We start from the raw sequence: 18,838 nt of genomic DNA on the forward strand, positions 1-18,838 counted from the left end.
AGCTGCCTTATACTGAATCAGACCCTTGGTCCATCAAAGTCAGTATTGACTTCTCAGACTAGCAGTGGCTCTCCAGGGTCTCAAGCTGAGGTTTTTCACACCTATTTGCCTGGACCCTTTTTTTGGAGATGCCAGGGATTGAACCTGGGACCTTCTGCTTCCCAAGCAGATGCTCTACCACTGAGCCACCGTCCCTCTCTAACAACTGACACCTCTTACTCTGAATTATTGCATCAAAATCTGGAGACAATGCCTGTGCTGTAGCAATCTTGAGTATGCTGTTCAGGTGTGTATCTGTAAGTTGCAAACCTACTTTTGATTTATTGACATTCATTACAGAAATTACATGGTCAGTGCTTTGAGTCTAAGACGCAGAGGAGAACATGAAATGGCTGGACATTGTGAGCTTTTGTACATAACTTGCTTTGTGTGCTGGTCAAGAACATGTGAAGGCACCATGACACAGACAGTGCCTATCTACAAAACTGTAGTCTTCCCAAGAGAAGTCACTACAACTCCTACAAGGCAGTGCAGGAATAGAGAGACAGCCATGTATAGTGGTCAGTATCAGTCTACTATCTGGGAAGTCTAAGTTTAAAATTACCAGTCGACAAAGAAACTGTGCTGGGTGAATTTGATCAGGACACACACTCTCAGCCTCATCCACCGAACTGTCTTGTTATTTCTCATCTAAATAGTTCACATTGTTTTTCTACCGAGAACGACTGGATCATGAGGGCATGAATAAAGTGAAAAAAGGAGGGGATGTTGGAAAATACATGTTAATTTGAGGCTTTGGAATGGTAATAATTGGAGTCGAGGCTTGAGCTTATCAAAAGAAATAAACATCAGGATAGGGTACTTGGGATAAAACAGAAAAACAATCTAGCTTACCAGCTAGTCTAACTATGTCTGACTACATGGCTACATCCTTTGTTCTCAACTGTTCTTATCCCCAAAAAGCATTTCGCCAGGAAGGAGAGCAATTGAGCTTGCATACAAGATCAAAGCATTTCACACCTAACATCCTCTCTGACCAATGTTGTGATCACATCTTTCGCAGGTAAAATAAGAATCAGCGCATTTATGGGATTTAGGTCACAATACATCACTTCCTCTATCAGGTAAACAAACAGTTAACTCCATAATGGCTGGAATGTACATAGCTTGTATTCCAACAGGGGAACCCAGTTGCGCCCAAGAGAGCCCTGACATAATGAGCCAAACAAAAAACTCTCTCTCTGTAGCAAAGCAAAACACTCATACCTTGAATAAAACTTGTGACACAGAAGCAAGAGAGAGGGAGAAGGAAGCAGATGACAGCCAGTTCCGTCCTGCGGGCTGCATGTTTGACACCCCCGAATTAGAGGGAGCATTGGTCTCAACTATGGCTTATCAGGGGAAAATTTTTTGATCAAATATCAAAGCAGTACCTGAAAACATGCCCCAAATATTTATCCATATTAAGATCCTCTTCAAAATCTATGCTTTAAGTGCATAATTAGCATGAGACACCTTACCCCCATGTATTAGTTCTTAATGACACATACAACTCTCCTTGCTTTTATCGGCTAAAGGGTTATAGCCCTTAAGACTGACAGAAGGGCTTGTCTATGTGATATGGCATGTGCTTTGAATGCAGAACATCTAAGGTTCAATCTCTGGCATCTCCAGTTAAAAACATTAGGTAGGAAGTGATGTGAGGCCACTACCTGCCAGAGTAGACAATATTGACCTTGATAGACCAGTGGGTTGACTTAACATGAAGCATCTTCATTTGTTTGAAAATGACAGGCATGAATGGTTTTTGGTTTTGTGGCCAAATCTTAGTGAAATCTCTGGTTAGAGGTGAGGCTAGACTGAATTTCTGTAAGTTGGGACTATGGTGGCTTTGCCCCTCTGTCTGACTAGCAGACATACACTAAATGAAAGTTAGCAACTGAATACACAAGTCACAAAATATTTTAAAATATAAACACTGGAATTTGTATTCACATCTCTTTTTAAAAAAATTCAAAGTATGCAATACTGCTTCATGCTTATTTACCCTTACACACACAGTTAGGGGACAGAGTACATGAGATTCTTCTTCTTCTTCTTTTGTCCCACATAGGCTAAAGCAGTGTGGGAAGGCAGGAGGAGCATCTGTTATTCCTTTCCTCTTACTATTCTACTTAACAAAGTAGGAGTCCAGTAGCACCTTTAAGACTAACAAAGTTTTATTCAGAATGTAAGCTTTCGTGTGCATGCACACTTCTTCAGACAAGGAATGAGGTACAGTGAGCAGGTTTAGAATGTAAAATGGTACAAAGTTAAAATCCAATGGCAGTACAATAACTTTGTACCACTTTGCATTCTAAACCACTGCCCACCAGCTATATGTAGCTCTGCTCACTGTACCTCATTCCTCGTCTGAAGTGTGCATGCAAACAAAAACTTACATTCTGAATAACACTTTGTTGGTCTTAAAGGTGCTACTGGACTCCTACTTTGTTCTGTTGCTTCAGACGAACACGGCTGTCCACCTGGATCTATTCTTCCTAACCCCAGCAGCAGCAGTAATATGCTTTCTGTGAGTTGGCCGACAAACATTTGCTAACTTCCTAAATATATCCCACACTGCTGAAGTGATCTAGGAAACCTTTACTTATGCAGGAGCCCTGTGAAGTAGCAAAACATCTGTGTGCCAAGAAGAAATGCTGTATCAGGATAAAGAGGATATTCCTGGGCTGCTGCAGATCAAGTGGCTTGTGTGTCATAGCCGGGGGGGGGGGGCGCTTAGGCCTGGATACATTTGTTTTCTATTAGTCATAGGGTTAAAATCACGTTTGTATATATGACTGGTTTGTGTGTATGTTTATGATTCTGATGGAATGTGGAATGTATAAATATAATTTTTAGATCAGTGACTCAAGGGAGCAGTCCCCAGAAGATGCTGTAATCTGTAAGACTAATATAAAGGTAGTGGAAGGGTACATAAAACTGTATTTTTTAATACAAGTGTTTCTAAGATTCTGACAACAGAGAAGAAATCTTAGTAGTGCTGGAAATATGCTGTATGAATGTGTGTGTTTGTCAAAAGGGGTAGATGCCTCTTTTGACGAGAGCTGTGGTGGAAAATAATGCTGCCTATCTCTGGCATCTACATTTCAACATTCATTCTAGGATTACATGCTACTTTGCTTAATGAGGGCATTACATTTTGTCACTAGATCAAAAATTCTGTGCCTACTCTATGCCTTCTATCTCTTTTTAGTTTTGTATTCTAAGCACATTATAGCCACCCTTGAAATAGTTTTATCTCTGCTCCTGCTATTTTTGACCCTTTGTACCGTCAATTAAAACCCCAGTTAGTAGAACTGTGAGTAAAGAATCTCTCTCTCTCTTTCTCTGTCCCCCCCCCCCCCCTGCCATCTCCACCTCCCTTTGTATCTCCGTCTCTCTCTGGCCACTGAAAATGTAGGTCAAATTGCATCACCATAAAATGGAACAGTCAGAAAGGTGTTTGAAAAATGCTGACATCCTTAGCCTGGGGTGCATGCCTCTCTCTTTTGTTTACATTGAGAATAGCGATGTGACGATGTACCTGTAAAATGAACAGACCTCTTCTTTAAGGTTAGTGGTACGGCACATAAATTGGAAGAAAAGATTTTGGCTTCTGTTTTCCTTTTGTTTTCAAAGTAAATTAAAACTGTACAGATAAATATGCTGTAATTTACAGTCCTGAAACATCAGGGGATTCATTTGAAATGTCCTATTCATGGTAGCCATAACTGTTTACTTAGAAAAATCCACTGTCTTCCTCGTGTAGCTTTAACAATAGATTTTGCAGATTCTTTTAATCCATGTGCTCTGTTATAATTAACTCAATTTCAGCTGTGTGTGAATGAGCCTCATGTTTTGTTTATGCCTTTTGGCACTGCCTTATTTTTGTATGTATGTAAGAGAAAGATATATATAGTGCATCCAATTTATTGAATGTAGTGAATGTTTTTAGTGACAGCTATCTTTTCTATAGATCTTTGAGAACTGTTAATATAATAATTTTTGATTAAGATTGTCAGGAGCTCCAGTGTACAAGCCAAACTTTTCATTTTGTTCTTTGTATACAGTTTGGCATGAAATCTGAACTGTACATGTTTTAAATATCTTAGTGCCTTCTGAAAATTGACTGTTAATATAATTTATGTTGTTGAGTCTTCAGATGTTTGAAAATGAGCAAAGAAGCTTTTTAGTAGCTTCAGAGTATACATTTTTGTAGCTTCTGTGTTTATGCACTTCAGGTAGCTATATTTATTTAAAGAGCAGAATTGCTGTATGCAAAGACATTATCTCATTAACTATGCTGTCTACTTCTGAAGATTATCTGGAAGTTAAAAGGAAAATTACTGCAGATGGAGATGAATCTGCTACTGACAATAGCCTGTGATTGACTGTTAGGGCAAAAATAAGAGGCCTGCATGTCTGCGTGCTGTAATTACACAGAGAAAGAAACATCAAATGGAGAAGTCAAATACTAGCTGGAATGCTTTGAGTGCACTTTATTGTGGAAAGAGTTTGTTCTACAGGTTGTTCATTACCAGGACATTGAGATTGTTGCATTAAAGATACAGAAAGTCAGCTTCTGACAATCAAATGCTATGACTATAAATTAAAGATTTCTGCATTGTTTTGTGTTACTTTGGGGAGTTTGCTGACATTCTGTCATCATAAATTACAGTATTCCTAGAAATGATTCTTCCATATTTCTGCAGTACAGTTCTACCTGAAGAAAAAAAAAGGTTTAGTTTTTAGCATTCTGGGGCCTTGGTCAATCTTTCACTCATGTAACTTTGGATGATAAAATTGGTTTTGCCTGTTTAAAAGATTCACTTTATTGTAAGAATTTGAATACTTAAAATCTTTATTGTTTAAATACAGTGATGGGAGCTGAACTTCAAACAATTATGTTCTAACAAGTAGAGACAGTAGTTGTAGTATTTATGTGGTATGCAAATAAGAGGTCAGGGTCACTTCAATCAATTTTTATTTCACTTCTGGAAAATAAAATTACGTTGATTGTTACCATGTGTTTCTTTGCAGATTTAATCAATTATAAGAGAGAGGAAATTTCCACAATCCAGACAGATGATGATCAATTGATATCCCAACCCTGAGTTATACCAGACTTTTAAGGTACTGTGACCCACTAACCTATACATACGTACACAATTTTCCTCAGATATTGTAATCTGCTGGTCAGATTCAAAATACACAAAGGACATAATGACACTACCAAAACCCAGGCACAGAAGTTGCTAGGAAGGAAGTAGAAACATGAAGAGCTGCAAAAGCAAAAGGAGAAAGATAACAGGTTTTAAGGATTGTACAGGCCATTATTTCTTTTTACCTGTGAGACCAGCTGTATCTGCAGTGCTGTACTACTACTGAGGGATTCCAGGGGCTCAAATTGAGGGTGCTGGAAATGGGTCTCTGTGTTGGAAGAGTAGACTTGCTGCAAGGGGAAAGGAGGGGTCATATATCCTTAAATAAAAAGTTGCCAGGAAGTTCTTATGACATATTGCTTTTTAGGAAGTGCTTTGGCATATGCCTTGTGGTGTATACCTTTCAGCCTGCTAGTGATGAGGGCATGAGGTAGCGAGGAAGCCACAGGATTTCATAGTGATTTCTAGTGTCTTTAGGATAGGCTGTTGGGAGAATATACAGAACTGCAGCTTTGTCAGTCCTCAGCCTTCTGGTGATTTGATCTCTGGAATTCCAAGGGGCAAGACTAAATCAAATGGAGTTAACTTTCAGAAGTATATATTTAAGGTCGGGAGAAATTACAAACAGAGCAGGACAACAGTGGAACCAGCGACCTGGAGCTGAGGGGGCAGCTTTGCTTTGTTGGAAGTCTTCAGGGGGAGACTGGGCAGCCATCTGTTGGGAATACTCTAACTTTAGATTTCCTACTTTAAGGAAGGTTGGACTAGAGGGCCTGTCCCCAGAAGGACCTCTGTGATTCTATGGCACATTCACATTTGTTGATATGTTTTATTGTATTCTCTCCCTTTTTTTGACATTAAGTTGCAGCCGATTTATGGTATCCCATAGGGTTTTCAAAGCAAGAGACTTTCAGAAGTGGTTTGCCATTGCTTGTCTCTGCGTAGTTACGTTGTAGACTGAGTAGACAATACTGACTTTGATGGACCGAGGGTCTGATTCAGTATAAGGCAGCTTCATATGGACTTCGTTGATGGTCCCCTTTCCAAATACTAACCAGAACTCACTCTGCTTAGCTTCTGGGATCTCATGGGGTCGGGCTATCCTTGTTACTTATATCTTCTCTTTGATTATTCTGTACAGCTGCTCTGTACAGCTATTCTGCATGATAGGTTTTTATTCTCATTATTATAAGTGGGTGGCTGAGACCAAAACAAAGTTATGTAGAATTTTGAACCTGGGGCCATGTCCTAGGCAGCATACTGATCTGATGTTTTAAGGAAGATGGGACCTGTTTGTAAGGTTAATGCTCAGTACTGAGCATTCACTTCTTTGCTTGTATGTGGAGCCATAACTGACAACTTGTTCATAACATCTGAATGCAGCACTATGTGTCAACCCCTAGGCTATATGAAATTGAAAATAATAATTATTTAAGCATTTTCATGTATATTAGTGAATGAGGGAGTATGTCCTGCCTTAAAGATAGTAGAATAAAATTTTCTCTAGTAGATATGGTACAATTTGGGACTTTTTTTGGTTAATCTTTCCTAATTTGGGGGGATGTCTTCAGCTATATCGGTTGGCGTGTGTGTGTATATATTTATATATTATGTACGTTTGTCTGAGATGGTGAAAGATTGGACTGGCACTTATGATTCTGGTGTCCTCTTGTATAGAGTGACTAGCCTATAATACTTATACGACTATATGACTTTTGCTGTGATGACCAGTTCTATGATTTTAAAAATAGATTATTCTACCAAGTGCCTAAAGGGGTTGCTTTATGTAGCTGAAGGAAGCAGAACACATTTAAGTGGCAAATATAATCTTAAAGAACATTAGCCACAGCACATCTCCCTCCCTCCAAAATAATGTATCCTCATGAAGCTCAGCTAAAAAGCTATTCAGAAACTCTTATACCAGGGGCAGCCCAAGTTGTCTGATGCAAGAGCCACATAGAATAAGCATCAGATATTAATGTGTGGGCAGACTTGCTCTGGCCCACCAGCTCTAGAGACACTGAAGATGCGAGAGACGGGGGTGGGGGGGAGGGAGGGATGAAGGTGAGGTGGAAAGAAAGTGACTTTAAATGCATTCCCCAAACCCCCCACAATTGCCTGCTTGGCTTGGAGAAGGGATTTAAACAGATAGATGCCTTCTTCAAGCTAGCCAACAGGGCAGTGAGGACTTTGATAGCCACACAATGTGTGTGAAAGAGCTGCAGTTTGGCCAACCCGTCTTACACTGTTTCTACTTTTCAGGTGCTGGATGAATAAGGAGCCTATTCTAGTAGGCCTCATTTAAGTGTTCTGTGTTGTCTTCATAAAGATACAGTATGTCACAGAAGTGAGTACACCCCCCCACATTTTGTAAATATTTAAGTATATCTTTTCATGTGACAACACTGAAGAAATGACACTTGGCTACAATGTAAAGTAGTAAGTCTACAGCTTGTATAACAGTGTAAATGTGCTGTCCTCTCAAAATTACGCAACACACAGCCATTAATGTCTAAACTGCTGGCAACAAAAGTGAATGTCCAAATGCGGCCCAAAGTGTCAATATTTTCTGTGGCCACCATTATTTTCCAGCACTGCCTTAACCCTCTTGGGCATAGAGTTCACCAGAGCTTCACAGGTTGCCACTGGAGTCCTCTTCCACACCTCCATGACGACATCACATAGCTGGTGGATGTTAGAGACCCTGCGCACCTCCACCTTCCGTTTCAGGATGCCCCATGGATGCTCAATAGGGTTTAGGTCTGGAGACATGCTTGGCCAGTCCATCACCTTTATCCTTAGCTTCTTTAGCAAGGCAGTGGCCATTTTGGAGGTGTGTTTGGAGTCGTTATCATGTTGGAATACTGTCCTGCGCCCAGTCTCTGAAGAGAGGATCATGCTCTGCTTCAGTATGTCACTGTACATGTTGGCATTCATGGTTCCCTCAGTGAACTGTAGCTCCCCAGTGCCGGCAGCACTCATGCAGCTGCAGACCATGACATTCCCACTACCATGCTTGACTGTAGGCAAGACACACTTATCTTTGCACTCCTCACCTGGTTGCCGCCACACACGGTTGACACCATCTGAACCCAATAAGTTTATCTTGGTCTCATCAGACCACAGGACATGGTTTCAGAAATCCATGTCCTTAGTCTGCTTGTCTGCAGCAAGCCGTTTGCAGACTTTCTTGTGCATCATCTTTAGAAGAGGCTTGCTTCTGGGACGACAGCCCTGCAGACCAACTTAATGCAGCATGCATATGGTCTGAGCTCTGACAGGCTGACCCCCCCACCCCTTCCACCTCTGTAGCAATGCTGGCAGCACTCATACGTCTATTTCCCAAAGTCAACCTCTGGATATGACGCTGAGCACGGGCACTCAACTTCTTTGGTTGACCACGGCGAGGCCTGTTCTGAGTGGAACCTGTCCTGTTAAACCGCTATATGGTCTTGGCCACCATGCTGCAGCTCAGTTTCAGGGTCTTGGCAATCTTCTTATAGCCTAGGCCATCTTTATGTAGAGCAACAATTCGTTTTTTCAGATCCTCAGAGTTTATTGTCATGAGGTGCCATGTGGAATTTCCAGTGCCCAGTATGAGGGAGTGAGAGCGATAACCTTCTCCCCTTCACACCTGATACCTTGTACCACTAACGAGTCACATGACACCAGGGAGGGAAAACGGCTACTTGGGCCCCATTTGGACATTATCACTTAAGGGTGTACCCACTTTTGTTGCCAGCAGTTTAGACATTAATGGCTGCGTGTTGCGTAATTTTGAGGGGACAGCACATTTACACTGTTATACAAGCTGTAGACTCACTACTTTACATTGTAGCCAAGTGTCATTTCTTCAGTATTGTCACATGAAAAGATATACTTGAATATTTACAAAATGTGAGGGCGTGTACTCACTTCTGTGACATACTGTACATATGCACAAATGTGCTGTGAACTAAAGCAAAGTGGCAAGCTAATCAGATTGGCTAAACTTGTTTCTTGTGGCTTGCTGGATCACAGATTATTTCGTATGCATATAATTGCACAAAACATCATAAGTCATTCTTTGGTCATGCAAAACTGTTTACATGTGCAGAACAGTGTTTCAGATTATGATCTATAATTGTAGGCCTGTGAAGCAGGTAAATAGTTTCTTACACTTCTCTTCCATTCTTGTCTATGCAGCTGGGTGTTTAAAAGTATTGCAGTTTCATTCACATATGCCTTAATTAACAGTGTCTGTTATTTGGTATGATGATGTTGTTTTCTTCTGTTTCTTGTACTTTAAATCATGAAATCAAACTTCAAATAACTTAATTAGGTTGACAAAATTAAACATTTTTTTTCATGAAGAACTATAGGGGTTATCCCACACATTACCAAATCCACGGGCAGATTACAACTGTTTTATAATAAAATGGATAACAAAGGAACACAATTATCTTTTGTGGTTCTTATTGTCTGCTATGATAGATGGGGCTATCTTAGCTGTTTCCTCATTTGTCACTGTTTATTGGAAGAGCATTGCCTAAAAACATATTACACAACAATAAGATACGCATATTAAATATCTTAACTTTTTCTCTGTCAATTCAACTGTGATTTACAAAAGCAAACAACGAAAAATAAAGAATAGTCTTGTAGGACACTAGGACTAACAGATTTATAGTGATATAAATAAGTCACTGTACATTTATTATTCTTTAAAATGTCACAAGACAATTTTGATTTGACAACAACAGATAACCCCTCTAGATTAAGTAAATCTTTCTCGAATATGCTTAAACTCAGCCTGTCTCCAAGAGCAAAAGAGTTCTACAGACATGGAATACATTCTGTTTCTCTTGATTTGGTCTATAGATGCCATAGTTAATTGGTAGACTTTTGGAGAGCAAGATGGGACATTAAAAAGGTAAAGGTAGTCCCCTGTGCAAGTGCTAGTCGTTTTCGACTCTGGCGTGACGTTGCTTTCACAATGTTTTCATGGCAGACTTTTTACGGGGTGGTTTGCCATTGCCTTCCCCAGTCATCTACACTTTCCCCCCAGCAAGCTGGGTACTCATTTTACCAACCTCAGAAGGATGGAAGGCGGAGTCAACCTGGAGCTGGCTACCTGAACCAGCTTCCGCTGGGATCGAACTCAGGTCGTGAGCAGTGGACTCTGACTGCAGTACTGCAGCTTTACCACTCTGCACCATGGGCCTCATAGATGGGACATTAGGAGAGTTTAAAAAAAATTATTTCTTTAGTTGTTGCACTTTGCTTCAACCTTTCAGCTGTGTTAAAGCAATATATATGAACTTTCTATGTGGCTTTGAATCCAGGCATTGACCAGGACTGAACACACTTAGCTGTAGAGATAAAATTACATCAGACACTTGTACAGTATTCTCTTGGCCCTTGTCTTGGAAACGGTGTGTTCAGCCATATTATAGCCTTTTTATACGCCAGACTCGTTGTGGCCAAAAGCTACTATAGACCCTACATCTCTGCTGAAATGTGCTTCCTAAATATGTCAGCCCTGTCATTCATTTTCAGCCAGTACTCTGCGGAATGCTTTACAGTAATCTACCACTGAAGGGAGGAAGCTGTGAATGATATTTTATTTTAAGGTCTGGATTGGAAAGAAATCTTGCATTTTTCTGTGCTTCTCAAGTATTTTCATACAATAACTTGGAGCAAGATTTAGGAAGCCAGTGTTTATTAACAGGATGACACACTATTGCCACGGCACTGTGCAAGGAATAGTTGTCCTGAGAACCAGTAAATAAGAGATGGGGTGGAATGCAGGTTTTATTTGTGCTTTAATCTGTAACATTAGTTGACATAAAAATATTAGGACCAAACATCATATTATACTCTTGGACAATATTTGAGTTCTTGTTTATTTAATTTGATTTTTATCCCACCCCTTCCCTGGCAATCAGGGGTCAGGACAGTTAACATAATTACAAAATATATGGATGGATGTGTTTACAGTTTCCACGAAAGGTAGGAGTTTATACATTGTACTCATTGGTTATTGAAATCCATTGAACTGCTTGTGGACGTCTTGAATGTGGAAAGCTTGTATGCTTTCATCTGTGGAACTGTTAATTTAATTCCAGGGAAACCTTAACCCAAAATAGGACTTGGGGTTATTTCAATTTACAGTTCTGTGACCTTGAAGAGCATCAGGAAGGAGTAGCCCATTAGTTCTTTTTGTCCTCAGCCTCTTCTCTTCCTGTAACTGTTCCCATATATTATACTTTTTTTTTTCAGGTCTCCAGATTTTTTTCAAGCTTAATTTGCCTACTCAACTATTTCAAATTCCGTGCTTGATAAGTTAGCGTCAGTGTCTTCTTTGGCTTCATAATCTTTACTTCTACCACTTCAAAATAATTTATTTTACTATATCCCAGTGCTGTTTTATCAAACATTGTCAGATAACTAAAGATCTTTAATATTTGAGCGATTAAAGACATAGGTAAAACAGAAAGAGAATAGTCTCTTACATGGATTTGAAACTAGCCCATAGATTCATCCACTGTAAAAAATCAGTTTCTGAAGTGACCTTATTATCTCTAGTTTGACTTGACAGTCAGTAATATTGTCCATTGAAGTGATGAATTGATCTTTCTGCTGCCACTCTTCTCTCTCTTCTGGAATACTGATGGATTTATGACATGCTGAAAGAATGTTTCAGTAGCAGAAGAACATAACACAGGCCAGCCTAAGGTGATATCTGAGCATGAAGAATAGTTGCTAGAAGTGGGCAGCTGCAGGGGGGGCGGTGGAGATTAAATGGGGAAGTAAATAATGATGTAACAGTATCAGTAGTAAAACAAATGAGCAATATTGATTTAAATTAATTAGAATGTTGAATTTTAAAATATATATTCTAGCTGTAGAATTAGATTTCTCCCCCCCCCCCAGAATTTTGAGAGATATATTGTTGCTAGATTTACAGATATATATACCATACAATGTATATTGTTGATATATACCAGGGGTGACCAACGGTAGCTCTCCAGATGTTTTTTGCCTACAACTCCCATCAGCACCAGCCAGCATGGCCAATGGCTGGGGCTGATGGGAGTTGTAGGCAAAAAACATCTGGAGAGCTACTGTTGGCCATCCCTGATATATACCATACAATAGAGAAGAACTAAATTGCATACCAAATGTCGTTTTAGAGAACTGTACAGTAGGTTTTCTCACTATTGAAGTGCTGCTCTGGCTTTTAAGAAGACCAGTGTGTACGTATCTTCTAACTTAAATATTGAGTAGAAACTTGAAATCCATAATAGTCTTTTCATTTTCTAAGTCGTACTTAAATAGATGTACTTACCATAAATGTTGATATGATGTGATGGAAGATAAGTTTGTTCTGTTTTCTCTTGTATTATGCTTTCTATCATTTCTTCAGCTAAGAATGCAATTTTGTTACATGTCTTATATACTTAGCTCAGTGAAGCTTTATGCACAACAGGGTTTGTAAGTACTGCTTCAAAATATTCATTGATTAATCATGAGTCTTGGAAGTCTTCTGACTTTAATCAAGATTCCAGAAAAAAATTACTCATTGTGTTACTACTCATTGTATATGTACAACTCAGTCATTTCTCACCCTTCCTTTTTACAGACCACTTATGTGAGGAATTAGTATTCCTCAGCTGCACTTGTGCAGACACTTTCATGACTTTGGATAGTGGTGGTAAGAGCAGATAGTTATGCTCTAATAATAGTGAAGAGTTAAGGTGTTGTTTCCTCTTGAATGAGCCTGTGACTGACTGTCAGAATCTGAAAGCCTGACTTGCTGTGTCGTGATACAGAGGATATCCTCATCTGGAAGAAGTTCAGAATGTTGCTGGTGGTCATTTCATCCAAGTTTTTATTATAGTTGTAGTTCTTAAACTGGAAGCTATAAAAGTTGTATGGTCCCACTGTCTTCTACATTGATAGCATTTTGTCTCATGGTTGTAGCCAGCTCAGTTCTAAGTGCTCAGAAAACCTGATTATATTTTGAGAATTTCACAAAATCATGGGCCATAGGGACCATATCACTCCAGTCTTGTTCTACCTACCCTGATTTCCAGTTTGCTTCCAGGTCCATAAGAACAAGTAACAGTCCCAGGAATAGGTAAAGGAATGTTGATATTGGGTGGGATTCCATGGAACATTTCCACTGACAGAAAAGCTTCCTTCAGTGGACCACAACATTCTCGGTTCCCCATCCTCAGAAGCAGCATTTGGTGGGTGGATTTGAGGCTGCAGCAGGGAAGGAGAGATGTGCATGTTGTGCTCTACTGATAGAAATCCTTCCGTCAGCAGAAATACTCTGTGAAATCCAAGCCATAGTTGTATGCAGTTGCATACAGGAAACAAAGTCATGTTTACACCTTCAACTAATGGATGAAAAGGTTTTTTAGATCCTTTGAGGACTGATTTCAGGCCTAGTTACAGGACTGAAACACCCTTGGTCACGTCAGTGGATGCAGTGTGCCAAGAGATGGATGAGGGGGACCTCCTGGAGGCTTTCAGTACCACCAACCATAGTATCCTTCTAGACCACTTTTCAAGGGTTAAGACTGGGAGGTACTGTTTTACAGTGCTATCAGTTCTATCTGGAAGGTAGGTTTCAAAAGGTGGCACTGGGGGACAGCCCTTGGTCTTTGGGCTTCCATAAGATTCCATCTTGCCACATGCTTTTAAGTGTCTATATGGTTGCTATGAGAGATATGGTGAACTAGCTGTGGTCTTTCCTGGGCAATACAGATTTTGCCACTGTGGTGCATGCCCTGGTAACATCTATATTTGATTATCCCAATGTGCTCTACATGGGTCTGCCCTTTATGATTGACTGGGAGCTACAATTGGTGCAGAATGCTGTGGCCAGAGTGGGTCATAGGGACTATGTCGCTCCACTACCCTGCTTTCTAGTTTGCTTCCAAGCCCAGTTTGGGGTATTGGTGCTGTCTTTTAAAGTCCTACACAGCTTGCAACCAGCATATCTTAAGGCAAGGGTGTTGAACTTATTTGTTATGAGGGCCAGACCTGATATAAATGAGACCTTGTTGGGCCAGACCATGTATGTCATAAAATGTAATGCCAGCTAGCGGAGATATAAACTTCAAGTCAAGTTCAAGAACTTTAATGGCATAAAAGATATAAATTTTATAAAGGACACAAACACAAACATTTTTAAACTTAAAATAAAACATGCTTAAAAGATCAGCACTCTTGCAATATTTGTTTATTTAACAGTATCTGGTAATTGACACCTCTGATTGCATTAAAATCTGGAGACATTGTCTGTGCTGTAGCAATATTGAGTATGCTTTTCAGGTGTTGTTCAGATGTACGACTGTAAATTGCAAACTTGGTTTGTTGACATTCATTACAGAAATTTCATGGTCAATGCTTTGAGCCTAAGACGCAGGGGAAAACATGAAATGGCTGAGCACTGTGAACATTTGTACGTAAGTTGTTTCATGTGCTGGTCAGCCAATGGAGAAAATAGAGGCTTTGCTCTGTAACTTGACTGAGTAAGCCTGGCAAAGCAAGCTGTGATGCAGAAGAACGCAAGACAGCAAGCAAGGAGATGACAGTGAGTTGCTTGCGGGCCTGATAGAAGCCCTCTGGGGGCCTGATTTGGCCCTCAGACCACATGTTTGACACCCCTGCCTTAAGGCACTCTTAAACAAACCTCCTGACTGCTATGGTCATCTTCAAGGACCCTACTTCAGAAGCCCCTGTCATCTGAGGCTTGATTATTGGTAACCTACCACAAAAGAACAGGCCTTCTGAGTAGTGGCACCAAAACTATGGAGCTCCCTCCCCAGGAAGATTTGTCTGATCCCCTTTATCATTGTCTTCTGCCAGTGGGTGAAGGCATTTCTGTTTTGTTTGACTTTTTCTTACTGGATTCAGAAAAGGAAGAGTGAAGCAGAGAAATAACGAGGCCCGCACAGACTTACTGGTTTGAAGTGAGGTTTACTTTATGGTACCCTAAGCAGAACTCAGTCGGGCATGGGCCCCCAAATTGACTGAGATCTGTTTCCCTGTGTACATACAGTTTTCAAGCAAGCAGGCTGGCGCAAGCTTATCAGATTTTAAAAATCCCGCCTTCACAGAGCTTCTTCTAGTAAATTTCCATGACATGGCCCCCTTTATCTATACACAGCAAGTCGCCTGTAGGAGGCTGTTCCCTTATCTAATCTTACAACTGGAGCTCACACCCGCTGGATGGTAGTCAGTTTCTAACGGCAGTTTTACAACAGACACCTTAGTTTGAAGGCAAAGCATATTTTTACTCAATATGACAAATATTATTAGTGCGGGTGTTAATTAATTATTCAGGGGCTGCCCCTTCATTTCCCCCCTTTCAGTCTTCTGAAAACATATTTAGTCTGAAGGAGACTGACCATCATCATCATTAAACAAATTAATTAAATACTGTTTCCTTTCCTCTGGAGACATATATATGATATTAACATTCCTCCTACCGGGAGCGATAGCCTTTACGGCATAATTAACACTATACCTCATGATAGGAATTAAACATGGCAATAACATTAAGCCTCCAAAAGAAATGCCAATTAAAAATAAAATATGTTTCCAATCACCCATTATTTGTCCAAACCATGATACATCCAAATTCTTCCATGTCTGCACTGGTACATGAGCAATTTTGTGAATTTCAGATGCAATATGCTGTACAGCTTCTCCATTGTCATCAATATTTAGACAACAATTTGAAAGATTGAACTTTCCACAGAAACCACCTTCCTTAGCTAACAGATAATCCAATGCCAGGCAATTTTGATATATTGCAGCACACATCTGGGTCTGCTGTTTAGCCAACAACTAATGCCATGGCAGTTTGATTCATTAAAATTTCTACCACAGTTTGCAATCTAATAATTCGATTAAGCATATACACAGGCGTTCGATAACCCCAGGTCCTATCCTTCACCTGGGCCATAATATTCAATGATCCGTTGTGGGGGCCATTCATCTCCCCACTACCTCCCATGTCCAGAGAACGCTTTGATCTAACATAATCATCGAACACTGGGGTTCCTAGAGCTGAACCAACATTTGAAGGCAAAAGGAAAAAGCTGGGACGTATTGTTCCAATAATGCAAGTCCCATGCCATCTCCTGGGCAGGAGAGTATAAACCATTTTACCACAGATCCACTATAACCCTTCAGAAGCCATCTATTGATCAGAGGACTCTAAAGCAGCATTGGAATATTTATTTATGCTGCTAATATTTTCCTATGGCTGAAAATCTTCTATAACAGTGCCATCCGCTTCTACCCATTTTGGTTTCTCCTTAGTGGAGCTAACTAGCAGGGTTCGGCAGCCCAGAGAATGCCCAACATGCTTTCCATTCATCCACAGCACAGCTCGAGAAATGTACAATTCACCATTCACAACTGCCTGTAACTCCCAAATTTTTCTTCTGGCCTGTAACTCCCAAATTTTTCTTCTGACCAAGTCTAAAGGCAAAACCTCCATGCCAACCCAAGGCCATCTTTCACTCATCAGTGGACCTCCGCACATCCAACAGTTTGAAATATTTAGGGAGGTGGCTATCTGTTCAGCCAGGGCTATAAAAAGATTACTCCCAGGCTCTGGAATAACAAATTTCTCATCCTGAGCATCATCAAACACAGTCCTATACAGAATTTTCTTAGTCTTCTGATGCCTTAAACTTAGGGTTAGGCTTTTTGATTTTGTAAGATTTTAAATTAACTGGCCAGCATGCCCACAGTGAAGTCGGGCAGCGGAAACTCCCTCTATAGGGTATTATTCCTTCTGAATCGGGATATTCATTTTTTGCCTGATAGTATGACACTCCACGTTCTACACAAACTATTTTTGTATTTCATTCTATGCAAGCCCCATACACTTTCCTAGATTGAACATGCAGCATGCGTTGTGAACTCTCTCCTTCCCAACATTTAGAACATCTTACAGTTTGAGAACTACACACATAAGCAAAAGCACAGCAAAAGAACACAGTAATAAAAGCATTTGTAGCATGCATGATTCTTTGGTTACACACTTCAACACAAAGAATAATGAGGGAGGCTCAAGAGATTCAGAATAACTAATACAAAGAAATATCTAACTCTGTGTTGCTCCACATAGCTTCCTCAAAGCTTCGGCTGTACATAGACCAGCCAGCTTCTGGGGTGGCTGGGGCAAGGCTTGCCGATGAAGCTTGGGGGCGCTGGACCTGCTTTTAAGCAGGTCCCACCAGTTTGTTATTGACTTTTAACTGTCTTTACTAGATGGCTTAGGGCCAGAGAGTCTTTAGTGAGTTTCAGAGTCAATGGCTTCCCCAGGACCGGCTGTGCCTTCCAATGGTCTGCAGCTGGCTTTAAATGAGACCAGTGAATCCACGCTGCCACTCCTTGGACCTTGACAGCTGTAGGGGAACTTAAAAGAACAGTAAACAGGCCCTTCCATTTGGACTGTAAAGTCTTAGCCCTCCAGCTTTTAACCCACACACTGGCTGGTAAGCATGTACAGGAGAATAAATTTGATATGGCAGAGTCTCAAACACATACCTATTCACATCTTTTACAGCTTTGCCCAAGGCTTGCAATTCCTCATAAGTTATAAAGCTCCCTGAGAGAGGTTGCCCCAAACTCCCTGAACTATAGGGGACTGTCTTCCATAAACAATCTCAAACAGCGACAGTTTAAGACGTTTGTGTGGCAGCAGTGCAACCGAAACAATGCAATTGGCAACATTATAGTCCATGGCAAATGGGTTTCTTGACAGAGTTTTGACAGGGTGTTCTTCTAAGATCTGTTAGCCCTCTTGACTTTTGCTGAACTCTGTGGGCGATAAGTAGCATGCAATTTCCAAGTAATGCCAAGCAACTTAGATGCATCTTTTACAGTTTTCTCAATGAATGATATTCCATTATCACTTTCTGTGGTTACAGGTAAACCGAATTTCGGTATGATGTCTTTTAATAGAACTTTTATAACTTCACTGGCTTTCTCAGGTCGGGTTGGGTAAATTTCTATCCATCCAGACATCGTGCAAACAAATACAAGCATGTAAGGGTAATGTCTGGCTTTGGGCATCTCAGTGAAATCTACAACTAGGGAGGAGAAAGGTGTTGCTCTCACTGGCTGACTTCCAGGGAGTTGAGTGGGGCCTGACCTAGGATTGTTCTTTGCACATGTAACACACTGTGCAGAGGCTTGGGCTGTCAGTGAACTCACATGGTTGATGTATGCCCATTGACTCACAGAGCGTTCAAGAGCAGTCTTTCCATAATGTGTTCCCTCATGCAGATTCTAAATTAATGGCCATGCGACAGCTTCTGGAATATAAATTCTGCCATCAGGAAGAACATACTAGCCATCTCTTCGTTTGGTTACCGCCCCTTGAGTTTGAACCCACTGCTCCTCAGCTAGTGAATACCGAGGACTCCATTCGGTTAAGGAAACGTGAAAAACAGGCAGAATTTCTGTGCTTCCCTGATAAGGCTTTAGTGCTGCCCCTTGAGCTGTTAAATCTCCCTTCCGATTTCTGTTTGCTACCAGACTTAGGGGCTTCTGATGGCCCCGGCAATGGATGACAGCTATGTGCTGGGGTGCCCAGACAGCTTCTAACAATTCCA

The 18,838-nt window shown here is 40.6% G+C and overlaps 1 protein-coding gene across 5 annotated transcripts in view; it reads left to right on the forward strand.

Moving 5' to 3' along the window:
• The window catches only part of ATXN7 (ataxin 7), a 185,287-nt gene that overhangs the window by 25,987 nt on the left and 140,462 nt on the right, over positions 1-18,838 (forward strand). For 2 of the 5 annotated variants that reach the window (XM_060239454.1, XM_060239455.1), the window contains exon 2: positions 5,083-5,175. The exons of 2 other annotated variants lie outside the window; for them this stretch is intronic. The gene's annotated coding sequence lies outside the window, so the exon portion shown is untranslated. Of the gene's footprint in view, positions 1-3,475; positions 3,616-5,082; positions 5,176-18,838 lie in introns of those variants that run through there. One more of the 5 variants, XM_060239453.1, reaches the window with a different exon arrangement.

The sequence above is a fragment of the Heteronotia binoei genome, chromosome 5 (assembly GCF_032191835.1).
Source record: "Heteronotia binoei isolate CCM8104 ecotype False Entrance Well chromosome 5, APGP_CSIRO_Hbin_v1, whole genome shotgun sequence".
Lineage (NCBI taxonomy): Eukaryota > Metazoa > Chordata > Lepidosauria > Squamata > Gekkonidae > Heteronotia > Heteronotia binoei.